Source organism: Vicia villosa, linkage group LG1 (assembly GCF_029867415.1).
Source record: "Vicia villosa cultivar HV-30 ecotype Madison, WI linkage group LG1, Vvil1.0, whole genome shotgun sequence".
NCBI classification, from domain to species: domain Eukaryota; kingdom Viridiplantae; phylum Streptophyta; class Magnoliopsida; order Fabales; family Fabaceae; genus Vicia; species Vicia villosa.
Genome location: NC_081180.1, coordinates 247,620,764 through 247,627,857, shown reverse-complemented (window position 1 = coordinate 247,627,857; position 7,094 = coordinate 247,620,764).

Below are 7,094 nucleotides of genomic sequence, written 5' to 3'. Positions count from 1 at the left end.
TACCTGTCAATTTCCCATGGTAGGGAAACATCATTCAGAAATCACAAAGAAATAACAACACAACGTACTCATCATAATTCACAAAACAAGCCGATCACAATCACCTACTAGCATATTCGAACTACCTCTACAATTTTCAATTAATTCCGGATAACTAAATACACCATAATCCCACATACAATCATCATATTCCTATCTTCAAGTATTCCAATAATTATTTTGCACTACAAATTTAACTACACTATCGATTCAACAACAACAAGATTCGACACAATAGCATAAAAATTATTGTTTTGCAACATAAATCACACACAAATAAACCGAAATAATTTCCTACGAAATTAACCCCCGCATATCATTCATCATGAGTCCGGTTATAGAGTTAGAACCCCACCCCTTACCTTGTATTCGGAGTCCGTTCTACAATTCTACCGATCGAAGCCATCTAGCCTTAGCTCCGAACCATTGCCTCTTTTATTCAGAATCAAAAGCTGAAAATTTTCCCAAATATGCAGCTACAGTGAGATGATGATATCTCACAACTTAGACCTTATTTTGAAGATCCCAATGGTCAAAAGATAGATATAGGTGTTGCGAATCTACCCAAAAAATTTGGTGGCGATCCAATGGTTAACGAATCGGGGATCTTCGATTTAGTGAGACTGCTGCAAGAAAAACGGGAATGAAATTCTCTCCTATTTTCTCTCTTCTCTACAACTTCCCATGTCCAATTCCCCAAGACTTTTTCTCTTCTAATTAACCTAATCCTTATCTTAACTTAATTTCATTAAATCTATTGGGCCTAACATTCACACCCCACCTTTTACTACCATCGTCACTTAATTAAGTCCATATAATAAATCTAGTATTTCTTTAATACTATTTCTACAACTTAATCAATTAATTAATCGACTAGTTAATCATAAAAACTCATGTCAACAATTCTCAACACTCCACAAATTCAATAATTATATTCGAAATAATTTGAAAGTATTTAATTAAATAATTAACTAAATATCGGGTGTTACAACTCTCTCCCACTTAGAATATTTCCGTCCTCGAAAATTTATCCGACATCACCATACTTAACACATCCTTTACATCCAATCCTTCGATCAAACGACAACCCGGTCACAGTTTAAATCTAGTACTTATACCATCAATCTTCTAATACGATTGCAACATAGTCCTTACTAACTTGCCAACCATTTTAGCAATATCTTGAAACATCTTACAACGTAGCAATAGCTACCACTTTCTTACATCTGGTTATACAATCTCACTTCATCATTCTCGGCAACCTATTCCACACCAAACGCATATGCAATTCTTATTTCCATATTCAGGTGTCCTTCGCTACCGAAGCACCAACAACTTACAACCGAATCATAACCGAGGAGTACAGCTTCTCCCTCACTTAGTTCCAAACCAACTCCTGCAACAAGCTATCAAAAACAACAAGTACCGACAGTGTTGTACACACTTGTCGCGTACTAAGGGATAAACAACAATTAGACAACTCTGGCCGGACGGACCGACCTGCTCTGATACCACTTATGTAACACCCCAAATCTACCCGATAAATTATACAGAAAATCAGAGTATAAATTTCAAACAAGTTCATTTGAGGTATCACATATTCGTCATCTCAAAAACATTTACGTAATTCACGCCTTCATATAGATACATAGCACATAAACATAAACGGACAATTAAAATTAATTCTCAAAATCACTGTATCAAAATAATTATTTTATCTCGCAGCGGAATTCACAAAACTTCACAATGATTTATTTTAATCATAGCATCTTCACAAAACAAGTTTGAGTCACAATCAAAATAAAACATCACTAAAAATTCATCAAACATAATAATTACTACAACAATAGTTTACCCCCCCGAGTGCTACGTATCAGAGCAAGACACCAACTCGAATAACAACAACTAAAGACTTCATAAAATCACTTCAAACTTCCACAGCTATCTTGAGTACCTGTCAATTTCCCATGGTAGGGAAACATCATTCAGAAATCACAAAGAAATAACAACACAACGTACTCATCATAATTCACAAAACAAGCCGATCACAATCACCTACTAGCATATTCGAACTACCTCTACAATTTTCAATTAATTCCGGATAACTAAATACACCATAATCCCACATACAATCATCATATTCCTATCTTCAAGTATTCCAATAATTATTTTGCACTACAAATTTAACTACACTATCGATTCAACAACAACAAGATTCGACACAATAGCATAAAAATTATTGTTTTGCAACATAAATCACACACAAATAAACCGGAATAATTTCCTACGAAATTAACCCCCGCATATCATTCATCATGAGTCCGGTTATAGAGTTAGAACCCCACCCCTTACCTTGTATTCGGAGTCCGTTCTACAATTCTACCGATCGAAGCCATCTAGCCTTAGCTCCCAACCATTGCCTCTTTTATTCAGAATCAAAAGCTGAAAATTTTCCCAAATATGAAGCTACAGTGAGATGATGATATCTCACAACTTAGACCTTATTTTGAAGATCCCAATGGTCAAAAGATAGATATAGGTGTTGCGAATCTACCCATAAAATTTGGTGACGATCCAACGGTTAACGAATCGGGGATCTTCGATTTAGTGAGACTGCTGCAAGAAAAACGGGAATGAAATTCTCTCCTATTTTCTCTCTTCTCTACAACTTCCCATGTCCAATTCCCCAAGACTTTTTCTCTTCTAATTAACCTAATCCTTATCTTAACTTAATTTCATTAAATCTATTGGGCCTAACATTCACACCCCACCTTTTACTACCATCGTCACTTAATTAAGTCCATATAATAAATCTAGTATTTCTTCAATACTATTTCTACAACTTAATCAATTAATTAATCGACTAATTAATCATAAAAACTCATGTCAACAATTCTCAACACTCCACAAATTCAATAATTATATTCGAAATAATTTGAAAGTATTTAATTAAATAATTAACTAAATATCGGGTGTTACACCTTGCATACTAGCACACAAGTTAGAGATAACAAAAACCGCTATCGGAATTGCGTTGTTGCTTTACACCAAAAATGGATAACGAAATGAGAAAATTAACACGCTTTTTAAACACAAATCGAATGAAAGTAAGATAACAACCAGAAATATCATTCCAATATTAACTACCTATGTAGGAAACCAAAGAAAATATTTACAAGTCAAACAGTACACCGAAACGGCGAAACCGGTTAAAAACGATAAAAAGTTAAACTTGTCGGAATTAAACCAAAATTTTATGGTAAGCTAGAAACGTGCCAAAGAACTCAAATATGCGGTCGGAATTTATTAAATCGGCCCGGAGGCACGACTTCTGAAACAGAAGCGAAATCGATAAAAAAAGTCGGCCGAAACTGAAAATAAAATGCACCACCAGCTCTGAAAATATTATTGCACTCAAGAAACATATTCACATGATCAAAAATGCTAAGCGGTTCAAAAGATATGGTATTTTCACTTAAACCCGATGCGTCGCGTCTACTTTGCGAAACGGGAGAAAAGGAGAAAAAAGCATGACAGAAAATTACAGCACCTAGTAGCATCAATTAGCACTCAAACAAGTCTTACTATTACCTTGTATCAACAATCAAACAACACACCAAAAGCTAGACCAAAATCTCTTTAATTTCTATGTTTTTCATGAGTAAAAAAAAATGGTGAAATGCAACACAAATGTCAAGCCAAAAATGCTACACTATAATGCTACTAAAACAGTCCCAAGACTCATTGAAATCACACATAAACACAAGGAAAAGGTTCATGGAAAATGGCACAATATAGCCCACAATTGGCAAGTTGGAAATTAAACATAGAACATGATTTTCAAGTAGCACAAAGCTTCCAATCCATACCATTATATCAAGTTCATGCACCAAGTTTTATGTCAAGTTTATGCACCAATTTTCATCATTCAAGTAACTTAACAAATGGATGTAAGGATTAACAAGTAACATGGATATGGTTCCACACAAGCGCCAAGAAATATAAACAAAGTTCATTTTCATGTCATATTGCAACTAAAAAATCAACAAATGTCAACAAAACTCAATGTTCAAAAATTAGCAAGCAAATTTGAAGCCTAACATCAACAACAATAACCAAATTCAATAAGCTATGCTAGTATCAAGTTGTTAGCATGAGGGTAAACTTAAAAGTTAGCTTTAGGGTTATAGAACAAACTACAAGTTAATAGTGCTATCACAAGTTAGTAGACAAACAAGCCAAGAAAACTTGGAGTTAGCATAAGCTAAACTTAATGAATCAATGACAAAATAACATAATTACAAGCAAAACGTCATAACATGTACATGTTGCAAAAGTGAAGATTTAACAATGACACACCACTAGAAATTGCCCGAAATGAATTAACAAAATTATCGGAACCTATACACACGCAAACGGTTTCAAAAATGCGGTCGACTCGGTCAAGTTTAACCCGAAAAGTCAAAATCTGAAACTGCTACAATAGCAGAAAAATTGGGCGAAAATTATCCGAATTGAAACAATTTACGATTAAGAAGTTAGACCAAAAACAAGAATTATGCCATTTTATGAGTTCACACAAGCATTTGAACAAACACTTGACATGCACATTTTCACCAAGCAATTTCTCTAACAATCAACATAGAAACAACAACATTATCATTACCTAATCGATTTTTAAGAATCAAGCATATCAAATAATCGATTGAATTCAACAACAATCAACATCATCATCATTAATTAATCACAACAACATGCGTATTCAACAATTAAGGATTGAGGAATTACCGTGCCGACGAAGTCAAACGAACTCGAACGTGAACACCAAAATCGAATCTGTGCAAAGAGAGGGAGGGAAGCGCGCTACATCATTGGGAAGAGAGAGATCGCGAGACTTTGATGATCAGAGAATAGAAGAGATCTTGATTCTCGTGCTTTGATTGTTGATGAATGTTGTTCTTGAGATTGATGAAGATTGATGAGGCTTTTTGGTGATTTTTGTAGTTTTTGATCTTTGAGAATTGAGAGAGAATTAAGAGAAGAGTTTTGATATTTTTTCGGAGAATTGAAGTTATGAGAGAAAAAGAGAGAAAATGATTTATATAGTGTGAGAGGTGAAATTTAAAAAACGCCCTTAATTATCTCTTTTTTGCTCGCTTTCGAAGAAATGTGACTCGGTGCGAAATTCAAAAATGGGACCAACTTCAACTTGAAGATGAATAAATTTGTGACTCATAGCCGCGAGAATCGTCTCAATCCGATAAGCGGTGAAGAAATTACCCGCGTTTGAATGACGAGAAACGCCGGTTCATCTGGTGCGACTGTGTAGAATTTCGCGAGTACCATTCAAAGAACGCGATAAAACTCAAACTTCGGTTCGAAATCCAAAAGAGCACACGTGACAAAGAATCGAAGCCGACGAATTTTCCGAGAGAATACCATCGGAATGGACTTCATACGATAAAAATCGAAGAAGTTATGAATTTTCAAACTTGTCGCGACATACCCGAAAACACACTTTTCACTGCAATATCACAACGTTCTTCAAAATGCTGGGCAGTTTCGGTGCATAATTAGTCGATGGCTCGAACATATGAAATTTCAAGAATGACGGCACGGAGCTATACATAAAATCTCGAGCGAATCTGACAAGCGGATCATGAGATATGAATTTTCCCAACTCTTAGCATCTTCCAAATAAGACTTATGAATTTCTTCGTATTTTCACCTTATAAACCAAATTTCCTGCCATATTTCTTTAAAACCAAGATAATTCTTTATTATTATTCTTCCATTTTTTAACGATGTAATAAATGCCCTTAATAACTTATGGAACCTATAAAGAGGGAAAATATAGGGGTGCAACGGCTGCCCCTATTCAAACTTCTTAAACCTAACGAGCGAGAAACGAAAGTTTCGAACCGTTAAGGTGGAAGGAGATTGAATACCAGAATGAACTCGAAAATATGCGCTCTTGATAATTAACTGATCCAGTTTGAAACAAGAAAGACTAGGCAACCCCATTGCTGAGGGAAAAACTTCAATTGGTCTGGGCACCAAGAGAAGGTCGACATCTTTGGTTGATCTGGATATCATAACGAAATATACGTCTTTGGCCGATCTGAATATCGGAAATAAGAATGTCTTCAACTGATCTAGGGACATCAGGACTGAGCAGACATGTCTTCTTCTGACGAAAATAAATCGTCTAGTGGGTGGACATCCTCAACTGATCGGAATCATCAGGAATGTACCCTTCTACTGATTTGGGGGCATCAGGAAGGAAATGAATATCCTCAACCGATCTGGGGGCATCGGGAGTTTTAAAGAATGCTTTCAACTGATTTGGGGACATCAGGACTGAGAAAGCAAGTCTTCTTCCGACGAAAATAAATCGTTAGGTGGATGGAAGTCCTTAATTGATCGAAAACATCAGGATTGTGTCCTCTACTGATATGGGGGCATCGGGAAGAAAATGGACCTCCTCAACCGATTCGGGGGCATCGGGAATCAAGATTGTCTTCAACTGATCTGGGGACATTAGGACTGAGTAGACATATCCTCTTCTGAACAAAATAAATCATCAGGGGTGGATATGATTTATGCATGATGCATGTATGAATGTTTATGGAATAACGCTCCAGAGAGGGAAAACACTATACACTTTTGAGAATGTTATGCAAATGATGCATGACTCGGACGCTGCTTAGGGAGACATCGGAGAACAAGATGAGTGACTAGAAGTCACACACTACAAGCTGAAAAAGATGGATCAGAAATCTGCTAGAGACGATTAACTCTAGACGCGAGCTCTTGCTGGGGAAGTAAATCCTGCTTGGGGATAAGAACATCCCAATTGATTGCTTGGGGAATACCTTGGAAACTTCACTAGAGAAGCAAATTCTCGACACTCTATGGATGTGGAGATAAGGGTAAGTCATGGAGACAACTCTGATGGGGAGTGACCAACTTGCTTGTGCAGGACGCATTCCGCTGGGTAAATCCTTGACAGAAATAAATTCTACGGAGGATACTTGTGAATCTCTGCTGAGGAA